This window comes from Vulpes vulpes, unplaced genomic scaffold (assembly GCF_048418805.1).
Source record: "Vulpes vulpes isolate BD-2025 unplaced genomic scaffold, VulVul3 u000000688, whole genome shotgun sequence".
Classification (NCBI taxonomy): domain Eukaryota; kingdom Metazoa; phylum Chordata; class Mammalia; order Carnivora; family Canidae; genus Vulpes; species Vulpes vulpes.
In genome coordinates this window covers 1-19,806 of record NW_027325760.1, presented here as the reverse complement: position 1 = coordinate 19,806, position 19,806 = coordinate 1, and the positions used below count along the sequence as shown (strand labels likewise).

Below are 19,806 nucleotides of genomic sequence, written 5' to 3'. Positions count from 1 at the left end.
AGGGCGCCGCGGGGGCCCGAAGGCGGCCGACGGAGGGGACGGGGCGACAGCAGGAACCTCGGGGCCGGGGCGGGGAGGGGGCGGTCGCTGGGGGGAGCCGGGCGGGGGCTGGATCCCGTCTCCGCAGGCCTGCGAGCCCCTCCGGGGGGCCGGGGCGGGGCTTTGGGGGCCGGGGCCGGGGCGGGGCTTTGGGGGCCGGGGCCGGGGCCGGGGCCGGGCCCGCCTGCGGGCCCTCCTCGCCCCGCCCCAATCTCCGCCCCCAGGCCCGCCCCCAGCCCCTAGCAATTCCCTGGCACCGCCCCCAGCCTCCAAGCCACCCAGCCACCCGCAACCCCCCCCACCTTCGGCCCGGGCCCGCCTGCACCTTCTCTCCGAAGGACATGCCCTGCCTCCCCCGCGGACCACCGTCCCTTCGGCCCTCAGCCACGACGTCCACGCTCCGCGGGCCCGGGACACCAGATGGCCCGACCGCCCGGGGCCTCAGGCCCCGTTGGCACCAGGCTGCGCGCTCCGCGGCCCCGCAACAGCCAAGGCCACAGCGACGCGGGGGCGGCCGGCACCCATGCCGAAAAGGGCCGCGCGCAACACAGCAAGAGACACAAGAGAGACTCGCTCCGCGCCTGGGCGTGGGCGCCGCGCACGCAACACAGGCACACGGTCCCGCGGCGGTTCGGCTGATGGGCAGGAATGGGGGCAGAACGGCATCCCTGACACCGTGGCTGCAGGGCCCGCGGCTGCCAGGGCTCCTAAGGCAGCTCCAGGGCCTGCGCCCCTCCGGCGGGGTGGCTGCCTCGCCCCCACAGGCCTTGTGGCCCAGCTCCGAGTGCCCGTGTCCCTCCGTCTGTGTGTGTGTGTGTGTGTGTGTCTGTCTGTCTGTCGTGGGCACCTGTGTCTGTGTCCCTGCCTGTCCGAGGATGGGGTCCGGCGGCGCGGGCGGCCCCGGCTTGGCTTTGAGCCAGGCCGGCTGAAGAACAGGAGAGGCCAGGGGTCGTCCGGAGCCGGCCGGCGCCGGCCCGCGGCACCCCCCCAGCCAGTGAGCGGTCCGAGGTGGGGCGGCGTGCCATCCGGGGAGCCGAGCGGCGGCGACGCGCCCGCCAGGCCGGGGACGGGAGCGCGCCCGGGCTCCGGCGACAGCCTCCGCTCCGGGGTGCGGGAGGCGTCTTGGCCCCCACCCCCCCCGCCCGGCCCGGGGCAGGCGCCCTCCGCCACCCCGGGCGCGGCGCGGGAGGCGGTCAGTCAATCAATCAGTCGGGCCGGCAGGCGAGCATGCAGGCGGGCTGGCGCGATCGGGCGGGCGGAGGGCTGAGGAGCGGCGGGCGCCTGGCCCGGAGAGGCGCAGAGCAGGCTCTTGGGGCGCCCAGCGGCAGCCGCGGACGTCTACGGCCATACCACCCTGAACGCGCCCGATCTCGTCTGATCTCGGAAGCTAAGCAGGGTCGGGCCTGGTTAGTACTTGGATGGGAGACCGCCTGGGAATACCGGGTGCTGTAGGCTTTTTTTCCTCGGCCTTTTGCCTGCCTTCCTGTCTGTCCCTTGGCCGCCAACGCCCCCTCGACCAACGCGGCGGCGGCGGCGGCGGCGGCGGCGGCGGCGGCGGCGGCGCCCCCCTCCGGGCGACCCGTGGCATGGCCCCCGCCCCGCCGGAAGCACCGCAGGGCGCCGCGGAGCACCGAGGGCGCCGGCTGCACGGGCAGGAGGCCACACACATGCACCACCTCCTCTTCCTCTCAAGCCCTTCACCCTCGCAGCCCGCCCTTCAAGCACACCCACCCACGTCCTAGCCGGCCGCGCGTCCCAGGGCGCCGCGGGGGCCCGAAGGCGGCCGACGGAGGGGACGGGGCGACAGCAGGAACCTCGGGGCCGGGGCGGGGAGGGGGCGGTCGCTGGGGGGAGCCGGGCGGGGGCTGGATCCCGTCTCCGCAGGCCTGCGAGCCCCTCCGGGGGGCCGGGGCGGGGCTTTGGGGGCCGGGGCCGGGGCGGGGCTTTGGGGGCCGGGGCCGGGGCCGGGGCCGGGCCCGCCTGCGGGCCCTCCTCGCCCCGCCCCAATCTCCGCCCCCAGGCCCGCCCCCAGCCCCTAGCAATTCCCTGGCACCGCCCCCAGCCTCCAAGCCACCCAGCCACCCGCAACCCCCCCACCTTCGGCCCGGGCCCGCCTGCACCTTCTCTCCGAAGGACATGCCCTGCCTCCCCCGCGGACCACCGTCCCTTCGGCCCTCAGCCACGACGTCCACGCTCCGCGGGCCCGGGACACCAGATGGCCCGACCGCCCGGGGCCTCAGGCCCCGTTGGCACCAGGCTGCGCGCTCCGCGGCCCCGCAACAGCCAAGGCCACAGCGACGCGGGGGCGGCCGGCACCCATGCCGAAAAGGGCCGCGCGCAACACAGCAAGAGACACAAGAGAGACTCGCTCCGCGCCTGGGCGTGGGCGCCGCGCACGCAACACAGGCACACGGTCCCGCGGCGGTTCGGCTGATGGGCAGGAATGGGGGCAGAACGGCATCCCTGACACCGTGGCTGCAGGGCCCGCGGCTGCCAGGGCTCCTAAGGCAGCTCCAGGGCCTGCGCCCCTCCGGCGGGGTGGCTGCCTCGCCCCCACAGGCCTTGTGGCCCAGCTCCGAGTGCCCGTGTCCCTCCGTCTGTGTGTGTGTGTGTGTGTGTGTGTCTGTCTGTCTGTCGTGGGCACCTGTGTCTGTGTCCCTGCCTGTCCGAGGATGGGGTCCGGCGGCGCGGGCGGCCCCGGCTTGGCTTTGAGCCAGGCCGGCTGAAGAACAGGAGAGGCCAGGGGTCGTCCGGAGCCGGCCGGCGCCGGCCCGCGGCACCCCCCCAGCCAGTGAGCGGTCCGAGGTGGGGCGGCGTGCCATCCGGGGAGCCGAGCGGCGGCGACGCGCCCGCCAGGCCGGGGACGGGAGCGCGCCCGGGCTCCGGCGACAGCCTCCGCTCCGGGGTGCGGGAGGCGTCTTGGCCCCCACCCCCCCCGCCCGGCCCGGGGCAGGCGCCCTCCGCCACCCCGGGCGCGGCGCGGGAGGCGGTCAGTCAATCAATCAGTCGGGCCGGCAGGCGAGCATGCAGGCGGGCTGGCGCGATCGGGCGGGCGGAGGGCTGAGGAGCGGCGGGCGCCTGGCCCGGAGAGGCGCAGAGCAGGCTCTTGGGGCGCCCAGCGGCAGCCGCGGACGTCTACGGCCATACCACCCTGAACGCGCCCGATCTCGTCTGATCTCGGAAGCTAAGCAGGGTCGGGCCTGGTTAGTACTTGGATGGGAGACCGCCTGGGAATACCGGGTGCTGTAGGCTTTTTTTCCTCGGCCTTTTGCCTGCCTTCCTGTCTGTCCCTTGGCCGCCAACGCCCCCTCGACCAACGCGGCGGCGGCGGCGGCGGCGGCGGCGGCGGCGGCGGCGGCGCCCCCCTCCGGGCGACCCGTGGCATGGCCCCCGCCCCGCCGGAAGCACCGCAGGGCGCCGCGGAGCACCGAGGGCGCCGGCTGCACGGGCAGGAGGCCACACACATGCACCACCTCCTCTTCCTCTCAAGCCCTTCACCCTCGCAGCCCGCCCTTCAAGCACACCCACCCACGTCCTAGCCGGCCGCGCGTCCCAGGGCGCCGCGGGGGCCCGAAGGCGGCCGACGGAGGGGACGGGGCGACAGCAGGAACCTCGGGGCCGGGGCGGGGAGGGGGCGGTCGCTGGGGGGAGCCGGGCGGGGGCTGGATCCCGTCTCCGCAGGCCTGCGAGCCCCTCCGGGGGGCCGGGGCGGGGCTTTGGGGGCCGGGGCCGGGGCGGGGCTTTGGGGGCCGGGGCCGGGGCCGGGGCCGGGGCCGGGGCCGGGCCCGCCTGCGGGCCCTCCTCGCCCCGCCCCAATCTCCGCCCCCAGGCCCGCCCCCAGCCCCTAGCAATTCCCTGGCACCGCCCCCAGCCTCCAAGCCACCCAGCCACCCGCAACCCCCCCCACCTTCGGCCCGGGCCCGCCTGCACCTTCTCTCCGAAGGACATGCCCTGCCTCCCCCGCGGACCACCGTCCCTTCGGCCCTCAGCCACGACGTCCACGCTCCGCGGGCCCGGGACACCAGATGGCCCGACCGCCCGGGGCCTCAGGCCCCGTTGGCACCGGGCTGCGCGCTCCGCGGCCCCGCAACAGCCAAGGCCACAGCGACGCGGGGGCGGCCGGCACCCATGCCGAAAAGGGCCGCGCGCAACACAGCAAGAGACACAAGAGAGACTCGCTCCGCGCCTGGGCGTGGGCGCCGCGCACGCAACACAGGCACACGGTCCCGCGGCGGTTCGGCTGATGGGCAGGAATGGGGGCAGAACGGCATCCCTGACACCGTGGCTGCAGGGCCCGCGGCTGCCAGGGCTCTAAGGCAGCTCCAGGGCCTGCGCCCCTCCGGCGGGGTGGCTGCCTCGCCCCCACAGGCCTTGTGGCCCAGCTCCGAGTGCCCGTGTCCCTCCGTCTGTGTGTGTGTGTGTGTGTGTGTCTGTCTGTCTGTCGTGGGCACCTGTGTCTGTGTCCCTGCCTGTCCGAGGATGGGGTCCGGCGGCGCGGGCGGCCCCGGCTTGGCTTTGAGCCAGGCCGGCTGAAGAACAGGAGAGGCCAGGGGTCGTCCGGAGCCGGCCGGCGCCGGCCCGCGGCACCCCCCCAGCCAGTGAGCGGTCCGAGGTGGGGCGGCGTGCCATCCGGGGAGCCGAGCGGCGGCGACGCGCCCGCCAGGCCGGGGACGGGAGCGCGCCCGGGCTCCGGCGACAGCCTCCGCTCCGGGGTGCGGGAGGCGTCTTGGCCCCCACCCCCCCCGCCCGGCCCGGGGCAGGCGCCCTCCGCCACCCCGGGCGCGGCGCGGGAGGCGGTCAGTCAATCAATCAGTCGGGCCGGCAGGCGAGCATGCAGGCGGGCTGGCGCGATCGGGCGGGCGGAGGGCTGAGGAGCGGCGGGCGCCTGGCCCGGAGAGGCGCAGAGCAGGCTCTTGGGGCGCCCAGCGGCAGCCGCGGACGTCTACGGCCATACCACCCTGAACGCGCCCGATCTCGTCTGATCTCGGAAGCTAAGCAGGGTCGGGCCTGGTTAGTACTTGGATGGGAGACCGCCTGGGAATACCGGGTGCTGTAGGCTTTTTTTCCTCGGCCTTTTGCCTGCCTTCCTGTCTGTCCCTTGGCCGCCAACGCCCCCTCGACCAACGCGGCGGCGGCGGCGGCGGCGGCGGCGGCGCCCCCCTCCGGGCGACCCGTGGCATGGCCCCCGCCCCGCCGGAAGCACCGCAGGGCGCCGCGGAGCACCGAGGGCGCCGGCTGCACGGGCAGGAGGCCACACACATGCACCACCTCCTCTTCCTCTCAAGCCCTTCACCCTCGCAGCCCGCCCTTCAAGCACACCCACCCACGTCCTAGCCGGCCGCGCGTCCCAGGGCGCCGCGGGGGCCCGAAGGCGGCCGACGGAGGGGACGGGGCGACAGCAGGAACCTCGGGGCCGGGGCGGGGAGGGGGCGGTCGCTGGGGGGAGCCGGGCGGGGGCTGGATCCCGTCTCCGCAGGCCTGCGAGCCCCTCCGGGGGGCCGGGGCGGGGCTTTGGGGGCCGGGGCCGGGGCGGGGCTTTGGGGGCCGGGGCCGGGGCCGGGGCCGGGCCCGCCTGCGGGCCCTCCTCGCCCCGCCCCAATCTCCGCCCCCAGGCCCGCCCCCAGCCCCTAGCAATTCCCTGGCACCGCCCCCAGCCTCCAAGCCACCCAGCCACCCGCAACCCCCCCCACCTTCGGCCCGGGCCCGCCTGCACCTTCTCTCCGAAGGACATGCCCTGCCTCCCCCGCGGACCACCGTCCCTTCGGCCCTCAGCCACGACGTCCACGCTCCGCGGGCCCGGGACACCAGATGGCCCGACCGCCCGGGGCCTCAGGCCCCGTTGGCACCGGGCTGCGCGCTCCGCGGCCCCGCAACAGCCAAGGCCACAGCGACGCGGGGGCGGCCGGCACCCATGCCGAAAAGGGCCGCGCGCAACACAGCAAGAGACACAAGAGAGACTCGCTCCGCGCCTGGGCGTGGGCGCCGCGCACGCAACACAGGCACACGGTCCCGCGGCGGTTCGGCTGATGGGCAGGAATGGGGGCAGAACGGCATCCCTGACACCGTGGCTGCAGGGCCCGCGGCTGCCAGGGCTCCTAAGGCAGCTCCAGGGCCTGCGCCCCTCCGGCGGGGTGGCTGCCTCGCCCCCACAGGCCTTGTGGCCCAGCTCCGAGTGCCCGTGTCCCTCCGTCTGTGTGTGTGTGTGTGTGTGTTCTGTCTGTCTGTCGTGGGCACCTGTGTCTGTGTCCCTGCCTGTCCGAGGATGGGGTCCGGCGGCGCGGGCGGCCCCGGCTTGGCTTTGAGCCAGGCCGGCTGAAGAACAGGAGAGGCCAGGGGTCGTCCGGAGCCGGCCGGCGCCGGCCCGCGGCACCCCCCCAGCCAGTGAGCGGTCCGAGGTGGGGCGGCGTGCCATCCGGGGAGCCGAGCGGCGGCGACGCGCCCGCCAGGCCGGGGACGGGAGCGCGCCCGGGCTCCGGCGACAGCCTCCGCTCCGGGGTGCGGGAGGCGTCTTGGCCCCCACCCCCCCCGCCCGGCCCGGGGCAGGCGCCCTCCGCCACCCCGGGCGCGGCGCGGGAGGCGGTCAGTCAATCAATCAGTCGGGCCGGCAGGCGAGCATGCAGGCGGGCTGGCGCGATCGGGCGGGCGGAGGGCTGAGGAGCGGCGGGCGCCTGGCCCGGAGAGGCGCAGAGCAGGCTCTTGGGGCGCCCAGCGGCAGCCGCGGACGTCTACGGCCATACCACCCTGAACGCGCCCGATCTCGTCTGATCTCGGAAGCTAAGCAGGGTCGGGCCTGGTTAGTACTTGGATGGGAGACCGCCTGGGAATACCGGGTGCTGTAGGCTTTTTTTCCTCGGCCTTTTGCCTGCCTTCCTGTCTGTCCCTTGGCCGCCAACGCCCCCTCGACCAACGCGGCGGCGGCGGCGGCGGCGGCGGCGGCGGCGGCGGCGGCGGCGCCCCCCTCCGGGCGACCCGTGGCATGGCCCCCGCCCCGCCGGAAGCACCGCAGGGCGCCGCGGAGCACCGAGGGCGCCGGCTGCACGGGCAGGAGGCCACACACATGCACCACCTCCTCTTCCTCTCAAGCCCTTCACCCTCGCAGCCCGCCCTTCAAGCACACCCACCCACGTCCTAGCCGGCCGCGCGTCCCAGGGCGCCGCGGGGGCCCGAAGGCGGCCGACGGAGGGGACGGGGCGACAGCAGGAACCTCGGGGCCGGGGCGGGGAGGGGGCGGTCGCTGGGGGGAGCCGGGCGGGGGCTGGATCCCGTCTCCGCAGGCCTGCGAGCCCCTCCGGGGGGCCGGGGCGGGGCTTTGGGGGCCGGGGCCGGGGCGGGGCTTTGGGGGCCGGGGCCGGGGCCGGGGCCGGGCCCGCCTGCGGGCCCTCCTCGCCCCGCCCCAATCTCCGCCCCCAGGCCCGCCCCCAGCCCCTAGCAATTCCCTGGCACCGCCCCCAGCCTCCAAGCCACCCAGCCACCCGCAACCCCCCCCACCTTCGGCCCGGGCCCGCCTGCACCTTCTCTCCGAAGGACATGCCCTGCCTCCCCCGCGGACCACCGTCCCTTCGGCCCTCAGCCACGACGTCCACGCTCCGCGGGCCCGGGACACCAGATGGCCCGACCGCCCGGGGCCTCAGGCCCCGTTGGCACCAGGCTGCGCGCTCCGCGGCCCCGCAACAGCCAAGGCCACAGCGACGCGGGGGCGGCCGGCACCCATGCCGAAAAGGGCCGCGCGCAACACAGCAAGAGACACAAGAGAGACTCGCTCCGCGCCTGGGCGTGGGCGCCGCGCACGCAACACAGGCACACGGTCCCGCGGCGGTTCGGCTGATGGGCAGGAATGGGGGCAGAACGGCATCCCTGACACCGTGGCTGCAGGGCCCGCGGCTGCCAGGGCTCCTAAGGCAGCTCCAGGGCCTGCGCCCCTCCGGCGGGGTGGCTGCCTCGCCCCCACAGGCCTTGTGGCCCAGCTCCGAGTGCCCGTGTCCCTCCGTCTGTGTGTGTGTGTGTGTGTGTGTCTGTCTGTCTGTCGTGGGCACCTGTGTCTGTGTCCCTGCCTGTCCGAGGATGGGGTCCGGCGGCGCGGGCGGCCCCGGCTTGGCTTTGAGCCAGGCCGGCTGAAGAACAGGAGAGGCCAGGGGTCGTCCGGAGCCGGCCGGCGCCGGCCCGCGGCACCCCCCCAGCCAGTGAGCGGTCCGAGGTGGGGCGGCGTGCCATCCGGGGAGCCGAGCGGCGGCGACGCGCCCGCCAGGCCGGGGACGGGAGCGCGCCCGGGCTCCGGCGACAGCCTCCGCTCCGGGGTGCGGGAGGCGTCTTGGCCCCCACCCCCCCCGCCCGGCCCGGGGCAGGCGCCCTCCGCCACCCCGGGCGCGGCGCGGGAGGCGGTCAGTCAATCAATCAGTCGGGCCGGCAGGCGAGCATGCAGGCGGGCTGGCGCGATCGGGCGGGCGGAGGGCTGAGGAGCGGCGGGCGCCTGGCCCGGAGAGGCGCAGAGCAGGCTCTTGGGGCGCCCAGCGGCAGCCGCGGACGTCTACGGCCATACCACCCTGAACGCGCCCGATCTCGTCTGATCTCGGAAGCTAAGCAGGGTCGGGCCTGGTTAGTACTTGGATGGGAGACCGCCTGGGAATACCGGGTGCTGTAGGCTTTTTTTCCTCGGCCTTTTGCCTGCCTTCCTGTCTGTCCCTTGGCCGCCAACGCCCCCTCGACCAACGCGGCGGCGGCGGCGGCGGCGGCGGCGGCGGCGGCGGCGGCGCCCCCCTCCGGGCGACCCGTGGCATGGCCCCCGCCCCGCCGGAAGCACCGCAGGGCGCCGCGGAGCACCGAGGGCGCCGGCTGCACGGGCAGGAGGCCACACACATGCACCACCTCCTCTTCCTCTCAAGCCCTTCACCCTCGCAGCCCGCCCTTCAAGCACACCCACCCACGTCCTAGCCGGCCGCGCGTCCCAGGGCGCCGCGGGGGCCCGAAGGCGGCCGACGGAGGGGACGGGGCGACAGCAGGAACCTCGGGGCCGGGGCGGGGAGGGGGCGGTCGCTGGGGGGAGCCGGGCGGGGGCTGGATCCCGTCTCCGCAGGCCTGCGAGCCCCTCCGGGGGGCCGGGGCGGGGCTTTGGGGGCCGGGGCCGGGGCGGGGCTTTGGGGGCCGGGGCCGGGGCCGGGGCCGGGCCCGCCTGCGGGCCCTCCTCGCCCCGCCCCAATCTCCGCCCCCAGGCCCGCCCCCAGCCCCTAGCAATTCCCTGGCACCGCCCCCAGCCTCCAAGCCACCCAGCCACCCGCAACCCCCCCCACCTTCGGCCCGGGCCCGCCTGCACCTTCTCTCCGAAGGACATGCCCTGCCTCCCCCGCGGACCACCGTCCCTTCGGCCCTCAGCCACGACGTCCACGCTCCGCGGGCCCGGGACACCAGATGGCCCGACCGCCCGGGGCCTCAGGCCCCGTTGGCACCGGGCTGCGCGCTCCGCGGCCCCGCAACAGCCAAGGCCACAGCGACGCGGGGGCGGCCGGCACCCATGCCGAAAAGGGCCGCGCGCAACACAGCAAGAGACACAAGAGAGACTCGCTCCGCGCCTGGGCGTGGGCGCCGCGCACGCAACACAGGCACACGGTCCCGCGGCGGTTCGGCTGATGGGCAGGAATGGGGGCAGAACGGCATCCCTGACACCGTGGCTGCAGGGCCCGCGGCTGCCAGGGCTCCTAAGGCAGCTCCAGGGCCTGCGCCCCTCCGGCGGGGTGGCTGCCTCGCCCCCACAGGCCTTGTGGCCCAGCTCCGAGTGCCCGTGTCCCTCCGTCTGTGTGTGTGTGTGTGTGTGTGTCTGTCTGTCTGTCGTGGGCACCTGTGTCTGTGTCCCTGCCTGTCCGAGGATGGGGTCCGGCGGCGCGGGCGGCCCCGGCTTGGCTTTGAGCCAGGCCGGCTGAAGAACAGGAGAGGCCAGGGGTCGTCCGGAGCCGGCCGGCGCCGGCCCGCGGCACCCCCCCAGCCAGTGAGCGGTCCGAGGTGGGGCGGCGTGCCATCCGGGGAGCCGAGCGGCGGCGACGCGCCCGCCAGGCCGGGGACGGGAGCGCGCCCGGGCTCCGGCGACAGCCTCCGCTCCGGGGTGCGGGAGGCGTCTTGGCCCCCACCCCCCCCGCCCGGCCCGGGGCAGGCGCCCTCCGCCACCCCGGGCGCGGCGCGGGAGGCGGTCAGTCAATCAATCAGTCGGGCCGGCAGGCGAGCATGCAGGCGGGCTGGCGCGATCGGGCGGGCGGAGGGCTGAGGAGCGGCGGGCGCCTGGCCCGGAGAGGCGCAGAGCAGGCTCTTGGGGCGCCCAGCGGCAGCCGCGGACGTCTACGGCCATACCACCCTGAACGCGCCCGATCTCGTCTGATCTCGGAAGCTAAGCAGGGTCGGGCCTGGTTAGTACTTGGATGGGAGACCGCCTGGGAATACCGGGTGCTGTAGGCTTTTTTTCCTCGGCCTTTTGCCTGCCTTCCTGTCTGTCCCTTGGCCGCCAACGCCCCCTCGACCAACGCGGCGGCGGCGGCGGCGGCGGCGGCGGCGGCGGCGGCGGCGGCGCCCCCCTCCGGGCGACCCGTGGCATGGCCCCCGCCCCGCCGGAAGCACCGCAGGGCGCCGCGGAGCACCGAGGGCGCCGGCTGCACGGGCAGGAGGCCACACACATGCACCACCTCCTCTTCCTCTCAAGCCCTTCAACCCTCGCAGCCCGCCCTTCAAGCACACCCACCCACGTCCTAGCCGGCCGCGCGTCCCAGGGCGCCGCGGGGGCCCGAAGGCGGCCGACGGAGGGGACGGGGCGACAGCAGGAACCTCGGGGCCGGGGCGGGGAGGGGGCGGTCGCTGGGGGGAGCCGGGCGGGGGCTGGATCCCGTCTCCGCAGGCCTGCGAGCCCCTCCGGGGGGCCGGGGCGGGGCTTTGGGGGCCGGGGCCGGGGCGGGGCTTTGGGGGCCGGGGCCGGGGCCGGGGCCGGGCCCGCCTGCGGGCCCTCCTCGCCCCGCCCCAATCTCCGCCCCCAGGCCCGCCCCCAGCCCCTAGCAATTCCCTGGCACCGCCCCCAGCCTCCAAGCCACCCAGCCACCCGCAACCCCCCCACCTTCGGCCCGGGCCCGCCTGCACCTTCTCTCCGAAGGACATGCCCTGCCTCCCCCGCGGACCACCGTCCCTTCGGCCCTCAGCCACGACGTCCACGCTCCGCGGGCCCGGGACACCAGATGGCCCGACCGCCCGGGGCCTCAGGCCCCGTTGGCACCAGGCTGCGCGCTCCGCGGCCCCGCAACAGCCAAGGCCACAGCGACGCGGGGGCGGCCGGCACCCATGCCGAAAAGGGCCGCGCGCAACACAGCAAGAGACACAAGAGAGACTCGCTCCGCGCCTGGGCGTGGGCGCCGCGCACGCAACACAGGCACACGGTCCCGCGGCGGTTCGGCTGATGGGCAGGAATGGGGGCAGAACGGCATCCCTGACACCGTGGCTGCAGGGCCCGCGGCTGCCAGGGCTCCTAAGGCAGCTCCAGGGCCTGCGCCCCTCCGGCGGGGTGGCTGCCTCGCCCCCACAGGCCTTGTGGCCCAGCTCCGAGTGCCCGTGTCCCTCCGTCTGTGTGTGTGTGTGTGTGTGTGTGTCTGTCTGTCTGTCGTGGGCACCTGTGTCTGTGTCCCTGCCTGTCCGAGGATGGGGTCCGGCGGCGCGGGCGGCCCCGGCTTGGCTTTGAGCCAGGCCGGCTGAAGAACAGGAGAGGCCAGGGGTCGTCCGGAGCCGGCCGGCGCCGGCCCGCGGCACCCCCCCAGCCAGTGAGCGGTCCGAGGTGGGGCGGCGTGCCATCCGGGGAGCCGAGCGGCGGCGACGCGCCCGCCAGGCCGGGGACGGGAGCGCGCCCGGGCTCCGGCGACAGCCTCCGCTCCGGGGTGCGGGAGGCGTCTTGGCCCCCACCCCCCCCGCCCGGCCCGGGGCAGGCGCCCTCCGCCACCCCGGGCGCGGCGCGGGAGGCGGTCAGTCAATCAATCAGTCGGGCCGGCAGGCGAGCATGCAGGCGGGCTGGCGCGATCGGGCGGGCGGAGGGCTGAGGAGCGGCGGGCGCCTGGCCCGGAGAGGCGCAGAGCAGGCTCTTGGGGCGCCCAGCGGCAGCCGCGGACGTCTACGGCCATACCACCCTGAACGCGCCCGATCTCGTCTGATCTCGGAAGCTAAGCAGGGTCGGGCCTGGTTAGTACTTGGATGGGAGACCGCCTGGGAATACCGGGTGCTGTAGGCTTTTTTTCCTCGGCCTTTTGCCTGCCTTCCTGTCTGTCCCTTGGCCGCCAACGCCCCCTCGACCAACGCGGCGGCGGCGGCGGCGGCGGCGGCGGCGGCGGCGGCGGCGCCCCCCTCCGGGCGACCCGTGGCATGGCCCCCGCCCCGCCGGAAGCACCGCAGGGCGCCGCGGAGCACCGAGGGCGCCGGCTGCACGGGCAGGAGGCCACACACATGCACCACCTCCTCTTCCTCTCAAGCCCTTCACCCTCGCAGCCCGCCCTTCAAGCACACCCACCCACGTCCTAGCCGGCCGCGCGTCCCAGGGCGCCGCGGGGGCCCGAAGGCGGCCGACGGAGGGGACGGGGCGACAGCAGGAACCTCGGGGCCGGGGCGGGGAGGGGGCGGTCGCTGGGGGGAGCCGGGCGGGGGCTGGATCCCGTCTCCGCAGGCCTGCGAGCCCCTCCGGGGGGCCGGGGCGGGGCTTTGGGGGCCGGGGCCGGGGCGGGGCTTTGGGGGCCGGGGCCGGGGCCGGGGCCGGGGCCGGGGCCGGGCCCGCCTGCGGGCCCTCCTCGCCCCGCCCCAATCTCCGCCCCCAGGCCCGCCCCCAGCCCCTAGCAATTCCCTGGCACCGCCCCCAGCCTCCAAGCCACCCAGCCACCCGCAACCCCCCCCACCTTCGGCCCGGGCCCGCCTGCACCTTCTCTCCGAAGGACATGCCCTGCCTCCCCCGCGGACCACCGTCCCTTCGGCCCTCAGCCACGACGTCCACGCTCCGCGGGCCCGGGACACCAGATGGCCCGACCGCCCGGGGCCTCAGGCCCCGTTGGCACCGGGCTGCGCGCTCCGCGGCCCCGCAACAGCCAAGGCCACAGCGACGCGGGGGCGGCCGGCACCCATGCCGAAAAGGGCCGCGCGCAACACAGCAAGAGACACAAGAGAGACTCGCTCCGCGCCTGGGCGTGGGCGCCGCGCACGCAACACAGGCACACGGTCCCGCGGCGGTTCGGCTGATGGGCAGGAATGGGGGCAGAACGGCATCCCTGACACCGTGGCTGCAGGGCCCGCGGCTGCCAGGGCTCCTAAGGCAGCTCCAGGGCCTGCGCCCCTCCGGCGGGGTGGCTGCCTCGCCCCCACAGGCCTTGTGGCCCAGCTCCGAGTGCCCGTGTCCCTCCGTCTGTGTGTGTGTGTGTGTGTGTGTCTGTCTGTCTGTCGTGGGCACCTGTGTCTGTGTCCCTGCCTGTCCGAGGATGGGGTCCGGCGGCGCGGGCGGCCCCGGCTTGGCTTTGAGCCAGGCCGGCTGAAGAACAGGAGAGGCCAGGGGTCGTCCGGAGCCGGCCGGCGCCGGCCCGCGGCACCCCCCCAGCCAGTGAGCGGTCCGAGGTGGGGCGGCGTGCCATCCGGGGAGCCGAGCGGCGGCGACGCGCCCGCCAGGCCGGGGACGGGAGCGCGCCCGGGCTCCGGCGACAGCCTCCGCTCCGGGGTGCGGGAGGCGTCTTGGCCCCCACCCCCCCCGCCCGGCCCGGGGCAGGCGCCCTCCGCCACCCCGGGCGCGGCGCGGGAGGCGGTCAGTCAATCAATCAGTCGGGCCGGCAGGCGAGCATGCAGGCGGGCTGGCGCGATCGGGCGGGCGGAGGGCTGAGGAGCGGCGGGCGCCTGGCCCGGAGAGGCGCAGAGCAGGCTCTTGGGGCGCCCAGCGGCAGCCGCGGACGTCTACGGCCATACCACCCTGAACGCGCCCGATCTCGTCTGATCTCGGAAGCTAAGCAGGGTCGGGCCTGGTTAGTACTTGGATGGGAGACCGCCTGGGAATACCGGGTGCTGTAGGCTTTTTTTCCTCGGCCTTTTGCCTGCCTTCCTGTCTGTCCCTTGGCCGCCAACGCCCCCTCGACCAACGCGGCGGCGGCGGCGGCGGCGGCGGCGGCGCCCCCCTCCGGGCGACCCGTGGCATGGCCCCCGCCCCGCCGGAAGCACCGCAGGGCGCCGCGGAGCACCGAGGGCGCCGGCTGCACGGGCAGGAGGCCACACACATGCACCACCTCCTCTTCCTCTCAAGCCCTTCACCCTCGCAGCCCGCCCTTCAAGCACACCCACCCACGTCCTAGCCGGCCGCGCGTCCCAGGGCGCCGCGGGGGCCCGAAGGCGGCCGACGGAGGGGACGGGGCGACAGCAGGAACCTCGGGGCCGGGGCGGGGAGGGGGCGGTCGCTGGGGGGAGCCGGGCGGGGGCTGGATCCCGTCTCCGCAGGCCTGCGAGCCCCTCCGGGGGGCCGGGGCGGGGCTTTGGGGGCCGGGGCCGGGGCGGGGCTTTGGGGGCCGGGGCCGGGGCCGGGGCCGGGCCCGCCTGCGGGCCCTCCTCGCCCCGCCCCAATCTCCGCCCCCAGGCCCGCCCCCAGCCCCTAGCAATTCCCTGGCACCGCCCCCAGCCTCCAAGCCACCCAGCCACCCGCAACCCCCCCCACCTTCGGCCCGGGCCCGCCTGCACCTTCTCTCCGAAGGACATGCCCTGCCTCCCCCGCGGACCACCGTCCCTTCGGCCCTCAGCCACGACGTCCACGCTCCGCGGGCCCGGGACACCAGATGGCCCGACCGCCCGGGGCCTCAGGCCCCGTTGGCACCGGGCTGCGCGCTCCGCGGCCCCGCAACAGCCAAGGCCACAGCGACGCGGGGGCGGCCGGCACCCATGCCGAAAAGGGCCGCGCGCAACACAGCAAGAGACACAAGAGAGACTCGCTCCGCGCCTGGGCGTGGGCGCCGCGCACGCAACACAGGCACACGGTCCCGCGGCGGTTCGGCTGATGGGCAGGAATGGGGGCAGAACGGCATCCCTGACACCGTGGCTGCAGGGCCCGCGGCTGCCAGGGCTCCTAAGGCAGCTCCAGGGCCTGCGCCCCTCCGGCGGGGTGGCTGCCTCGCCCCCACAGGCCTTGTGGCCCAGCTCCGAGTGCCCGTGTCCCTCCGTCTGTGTGTGTGTGTGTGTGTGTGTCTGTCTGTCTGTCGTGGGCACCTGTGTCTGTGTCCCTGCCTGTCCGAGGATGGGGTCCGGCGGCGCGGGCGGCCCCGGCTTGGCTTTGAGCCAGGCCGGCTGAAGAACAGGAGAGGCCAGGGGTCGTCCGGAGCCGGCCGGCGCCGGCCCGCGGCACCCCCCCAGCCAGTGAGCGGTCCGAGGTGGGGCGGCGTGCCATCCGGGGAGCCGAGCGGCGGCGACGCGCCCGCCAGGCCGGGGACGGGAGCGCGCCCGGGCTCCGGCGACAGCCTCCGCTCCGGGGTGCGGGAGGCGTCTTGGCCCCCACCCCCCCCGCCCGGCCCGGGGCAGGCGCCCTCCGCCACCCCGGGCGCGGCGCGGGAGGCGGTCAGTCAATCAATCAGTCGGGCCGGCAGGCGAGCATGCAGGCGGGCTGGCGCGATCGGGCGGGCGGAGGGCTGAGGAGCGGCGGGCGCCTGGCCCGGAGAGGCGCAGAGCAGGCTCTTGGGGCGCCCAGCGGCAGCCGCGGACGTCTACGGCCATACCACCCTGAACGCGCCCGATCTCGTCTGATCTCGGAAGCTAAGCAGGGTCGGGCCTGGTTAGTACTTGGATGGGAGACCGCCTGGGAATACCGGGTGCTGTAGGCTTTTTTTCCTCGGCCTTTTGCCTGCCTTCCTGTCTGTCCCTTGGCCGCCAACGCCCCCTCGACCAACGCGGCGGCGGCGGCGGCGGCGGCGGCGGCGGCGGCGGCGGCGCCCCCCTCCGGGCGACCCGTGGCATGGCCCCCGCCCCGCCGGAAGCACCGCAGGGCGCCGCGGAGCACCGAGGGCGCCGGCTGCACGGGCAGGAGGCCACACACATGCACCACCTCCTCTTCCTCTCAAGCCCTTCACCCTCGCAGCCCGCCCTTCAAGCACACCCACCCACGTCCTAGCCGGCCGCGCGTCCCAGGGCGCCGCGGGGGCCCGAAGGCGGCCGACGGAGGGGACGGGGCGACAGCAGGAACCTCGGGGCCGGGGCGGGGAGGGGGCGGTCGCTGGGGGGAGCCGGGCGGGGGCTGGATCCCGTCTCCGCAGGCCTGCGAGCCCCTCCGGGGGGCCGGGGCGGGGCTTTGGGGGCCGGGGCCGGGGCCGGGGCCGGGGCCGGGCCCGCCTGCGGGCCCTCCTCGCCCCGCCCCAATCTCCGCCCCCAGGCCCGCCCCCAGCCCCTAGCAATTCCCTGGCACCGCCCCCAGCCTCCAAGCCACCCAGCCACCCGCAACCCCCCCCACCTTCGGCCCGGGCCCGCCTGCACCTTCTCTCCGAAGGACATGCCCTGCCTCCCCCGCGGACCACCGTCCCTTCGGCCCTCAGCCACGACGTCCACGCTCCGCGGGCCCGGGACACCAGATGGCCCGACCGCCCGGGGCCTCAGGCCCCGTTGGCACCGGGCTGCGCGCTCCGCGGCCCCGCAACAGCCAAGGCCACAGCGACGCGGGGGCGGCCGGCACCCATGCCGAAAAGGGCCGCGCGCAACACAGCAAGAGACACAAGAGAGACTCGCTCCGCGCCTGGGCGTGGGCGCCGCGCACGCAACACAGGCACACGGTCCCGCGGCGGTTCGGCTGATGGGCAGGAATGGGGGCAGAACGGCATCCCTGACACCGTGGCTGCAGGGCCCGCGGCTGCCAGGGCTCCTAAGGCAGCTCCAGGGCCTGCGCCCCTCCGGCGGGGTGGCTGCCTCGCCCCCACAGGCCTTGTGGCCCAGCTCCGAGTGCCCGTGTCCCTCCGTCTGTGTGTGTGTGTGTGTGTGTGTCTGTCTGTCTGTCGTGGGCACCTGTGTCTGTGTCCCTGCCTGTCCGAGGATGGGGTCCGGCGGCGCGGGCGGCCCCGGCTTGGCTTTGAGCCAGGCCGGCTGAAGAACAGGAGAGGCCAGGGGTCGTCCGGAGCCGGCCGGCGCCGGCCCGCGGCACCCCCCCAGCCAGTGAGCGGTCCGAGGTGGGGCGGCGTGCCATCCGGGGAGCCGAGCGGCGGCGACGCGCCCGCCAGGCCGGGGACGGGAGCGCGCCCGGGCTCCGGCGACAGCCTCCGCTCCGGGGTGCGGGAGGCGTCTTGGCCCCCACCCCCCCCGCCCGGCCCGGGGCAGGCGCCCTCCGCCACCCCGGGCGTGGCGCGGGAGGCGGTCAGTCAATCAATCAGTCGGGCCGGCAGGCGAGCATGCAGGCGGGCTGGCGCGATCGGGCGGGCGGAGGGCTGAGGAGCGGCGGGCGCCTGGCCCGGAGAGGCGCAGAGCAGGCTCTTGGGGCGCCCAGCGGCAGCCGCGGACGTCTACGGCCATACCACCCTGAACGCGCCCGATCTCGTCTGATCTCGGAAGCTAAGCAGGGTCGGGCCTGGTTAGTACTTGGATGGGAGACCGCCTGGGAATACCGGGTGCTGTAGGCTTTTTTTCCTCGGCCTTTTGCCTGCCTTCCTGTCTGTCCCTTGGCCGCCAACGCCCCCTCGACCAACGCGGCGGCGGCGGCGGCGGCGGCGGCGGCGGCGGCGGCGCCCCCCTCCGGGCGACCCGTGGCATGGCCCCCGCCCCGCCGGAAGCACCGCAGGGCGCCGCGGAGCACCGAGGGCGCCGGCTGCACGGGCAGGAGGCCACACACATGCACCACCTCCTCTTCCTCTCAAGCCCTTCACCCTCGCAGCCCGCCCTTCAAGCACACCCACCCACGTCCTAGCCGGCCGCGCGTCCCAGGGCGCCGCGGGGGCCCGAAGGCGGCCGACGGAGGGGACGGGGCGACAGCAGGAACCTCGGGGCCGGGGCGGGGATGGGGCGGTCGCTGGGGGGAGCCGGGCGGGGGCTGGATCCCGTCTCCGCAGGCCTGCGAGCCCCTCCGGGGGGCCGGGGCGGGGCTTTGGGGGCCGGGGCCGGGGCGGGGCTTTGGGGGCCGGGGCCGGGGCCGGGGCCGGGGCCGGGGCCGGGCCCGCCTGCGGGCCCTCCTCGCCCCGCCCCAATCTCCGCCCCCAGGCCCGCCCCCAGCCCCTAGCAATTCCCTGGCACCGCCCCCAGCCTCCAAGCCACCCAGCCACCCGCAACCCCCCCCACCTTCGGCCCGGGCCCGCCTGCACCTTCTCTCCGAAGGACATGCCCTGCCTCCCCCGCGGACCACCGTCCCTTCGGCCCTCAGCCACGACGTCCACGCTCCGCGGGCCCGGGACACCAGATGGCCCGACCGCCCGGGGCCTCAGGCCCCGTTGGCACCGGGCTGCGCGCTCCGCGGCCCCGCAACAGCCAAGGCCACAGCGACGCGGGGGCGGCCGGCACCCATGCCGAAAAGGGCCGCGCGCAACACAGCAAGAGACACAAGAGAGACTCGCTCCGCGCCTGGGCGTGGGCGCCGCGCACGCAACACAGGCACACGGTCCCGCGGCGGTTCGGCTGATGGGCAGGAATGGGGGCAGAACGGCATCCCTGACACCGTGGCTGCAGGGCCCGCGGCTGCCAGGGCTCCTAAGGCAGCTCCAGGGCCTGCGCCCCTCCGGCGGGGTGGCTGCCTCGCCCCCACAGGCCTTGTGGCCCAGCTCCGAGTGCCCGTGTCCCTCCGTCTGTGTGTGTGTGTGTGTGTGTGTCTGTCTGTCTGTCGTGGGCACCTGTGTCTGTGTCCCTGCCTGTCCGAGGATGGGGTCCGGCGGCGCGGGCGGCCCCGGCTTGGCTTTGAGCCAGGCCGGCTGAAGAACAGGAGAGGCCAGGGGTCGCCCGGAGCCGGCCGGCGCCGGCCCGCGGCACCCCCCCAGCCAGTGAGCGGTCCGAGGTGGGGCGGCGTGCCATCCGGGGAGCCGAGCGGCGGCGACGCGCCCGCCAGGCCGGGGACGGGAGCGCGCCCGGGCTCCGGCGACAGCCTCCGCTCCGGGGTGCGGGAGGCGTCTTGGCCCCCACCCCCCCCGCCCGGCCCGGGGCAGGCGCCCTCCGCCACCCCGGGCGCGGCGCGGGAGGCGGTCAGTCAATCAATCAGTCGGGCCGGCAGGCGAGCATGCAGGCGGGCTGGCGCGATCGGGCGGGCGGAGGGCTGAGGAGCGGCGGGCGCCTGGCCCGGAGAGGCGCAGAGCAGGCTCTTGGGGCGCCCAGCGGCAGCCGCGGACGTCTACGGCCATACCACCCTGAACGCGCCCGATCTCGTCTGATCTCGGAAGCTAAGCAGGGTCGGGCCTGGTTAGTACTTGGATGGGAGACCGCCTGGGAATACCGGGTGCTGTAGGCTTTTTTTCCTCGGCCTTTTGCCTGCCTTCCTGTCTGTCCCTTGGCCGCCAACGCCCCCTCGACCAACGCGGCGGCGGCGGCGGCGGCGGCGGCGGCGGCGGCGGCGGCGGCGGCGGCGCCCCCCTCCGGGCGACCCGTGGCATGGCCCCCGCCCCGCCGGAAGCACCGCAGGGCGCCGCGGAGCACCGAGGGCGCCGGCTGCACGGGCAGGAGGCCACACACATGCACCACCTCCTCTTCCTCTCAAGCCCTTCACCCTCGCAGCCCGCCCTTCAAGCACACCCACCCACGTCCTAGCCGGCCGCGCGTCCCAGGGCGCCGCGGGGGCCCGAAGGCGGCCGACGGAGGGGACGGGGC

The 19,806-nt window shown here is 76.3% G+C and overlaps 11 non-coding genes across 11 annotated transcripts; all 11 read left to right on the top strand.

Moving 5' to 3' along the window:
- The first annotated feature begins 1,375 nt into the window (after positions 1 to 1,375).
- Positions 1,376 to 1,494, top strand: LOC140597139 (5S ribosomal RNA). The gene has a single exon (XR_011999006.1). It is a non-coding gene; the product is annotated as a 5S ribosomal RNA (ribosomal RNA).
- A 1,678-nt stretch (positions 1,495 to 3,172) lies between these two features.
- Positions 3,173 to 3,291, top strand: LOC140597138 (5S ribosomal RNA). The gene has a single exon (XR_011999005.1). It is a non-coding gene; the product is annotated as a 5S ribosomal RNA (ribosomal RNA).
- Positions 3,292 to 4,979: 1,688 nt separating this feature from the next.
- On the top strand, positions 4,980 to 5,098 carry LOC140597137 (5S ribosomal RNA). Its single transcript, XR_011999004.1, has one exon. It is a non-coding gene; the product is annotated as a 5S ribosomal RNA (ribosomal RNA).
- Positions 5,099 to 6,762: 1,664 nt separating this feature from the next.
- Positions 6,763 to 6,881, top strand: LOC140597136 (5S ribosomal RNA). Its single transcript, XR_011999003.1, has one exon. It is a non-coding gene; the product is annotated as a 5S ribosomal RNA (ribosomal RNA).
- Positions 6,882 to 8,561: 1,680 nt separating this feature from the next.
- Positions 8,562 to 8,680, top strand: LOC140597135 (5S ribosomal RNA). Its single transcript, XR_011999002.1, has one exon. It is a non-coding gene; the product is annotated as a 5S ribosomal RNA (ribosomal RNA).
- A 1,677-nt stretch (positions 8,681 to 10,357) lies between these two features.
- LOC140597126 (5S ribosomal RNA) lies at positions 10,358 to 10,476 on the top strand. Its single transcript, XR_011998993.1, has one exon. It is a non-coding gene; the product is annotated as a 5S ribosomal RNA (ribosomal RNA).
- A 1,682-nt stretch (positions 10,477 to 12,158) lies between these two features.
- LOC140597177 (5S ribosomal RNA) lies at positions 12,159 to 12,277 on the top strand. Its single transcript, XR_011999044.1, has one exon. It is a non-coding gene; the product is annotated as a 5S ribosomal RNA (ribosomal RNA).
- Positions 12,278 to 13,966: 1,689 nt separating this feature from the next.
- Positions 13,967 to 14,085, top strand: LOC140597166 (5S ribosomal RNA). Its single transcript, XR_011999033.1, has one exon. It is a non-coding gene; the product is annotated as a 5S ribosomal RNA (ribosomal RNA).
- Positions 14,086 to 15,750: 1,665 nt separating this feature from the next.
- On the top strand, positions 15,751 to 15,869 carry LOC140597155 (5S ribosomal RNA). Its single transcript, XR_011999022.1, has one exon. It is a non-coding gene; the product is annotated as a 5S ribosomal RNA (ribosomal RNA).
- A 1,657-nt stretch (positions 15,870 to 17,526) lies between these two features.
- Positions 17,527 to 17,645, top strand: LOC140597144 (5S ribosomal RNA). Its single transcript, XR_011999011.1, has one exon. It is a non-coding gene; the product is annotated as a 5S ribosomal RNA (ribosomal RNA).
- Positions 17,646 to 19,331: 1,686 nt separating this feature from the next.
- On the top strand, positions 19,332 to 19,450 carry LOC140597120 (5S ribosomal RNA). Its single transcript, XR_011998987.1, has one exon. It is a non-coding gene; the product is annotated as a 5S ribosomal RNA (ribosomal RNA).
- Positions 19,451 to 19,806: the final 356 nt, after the last annotated feature.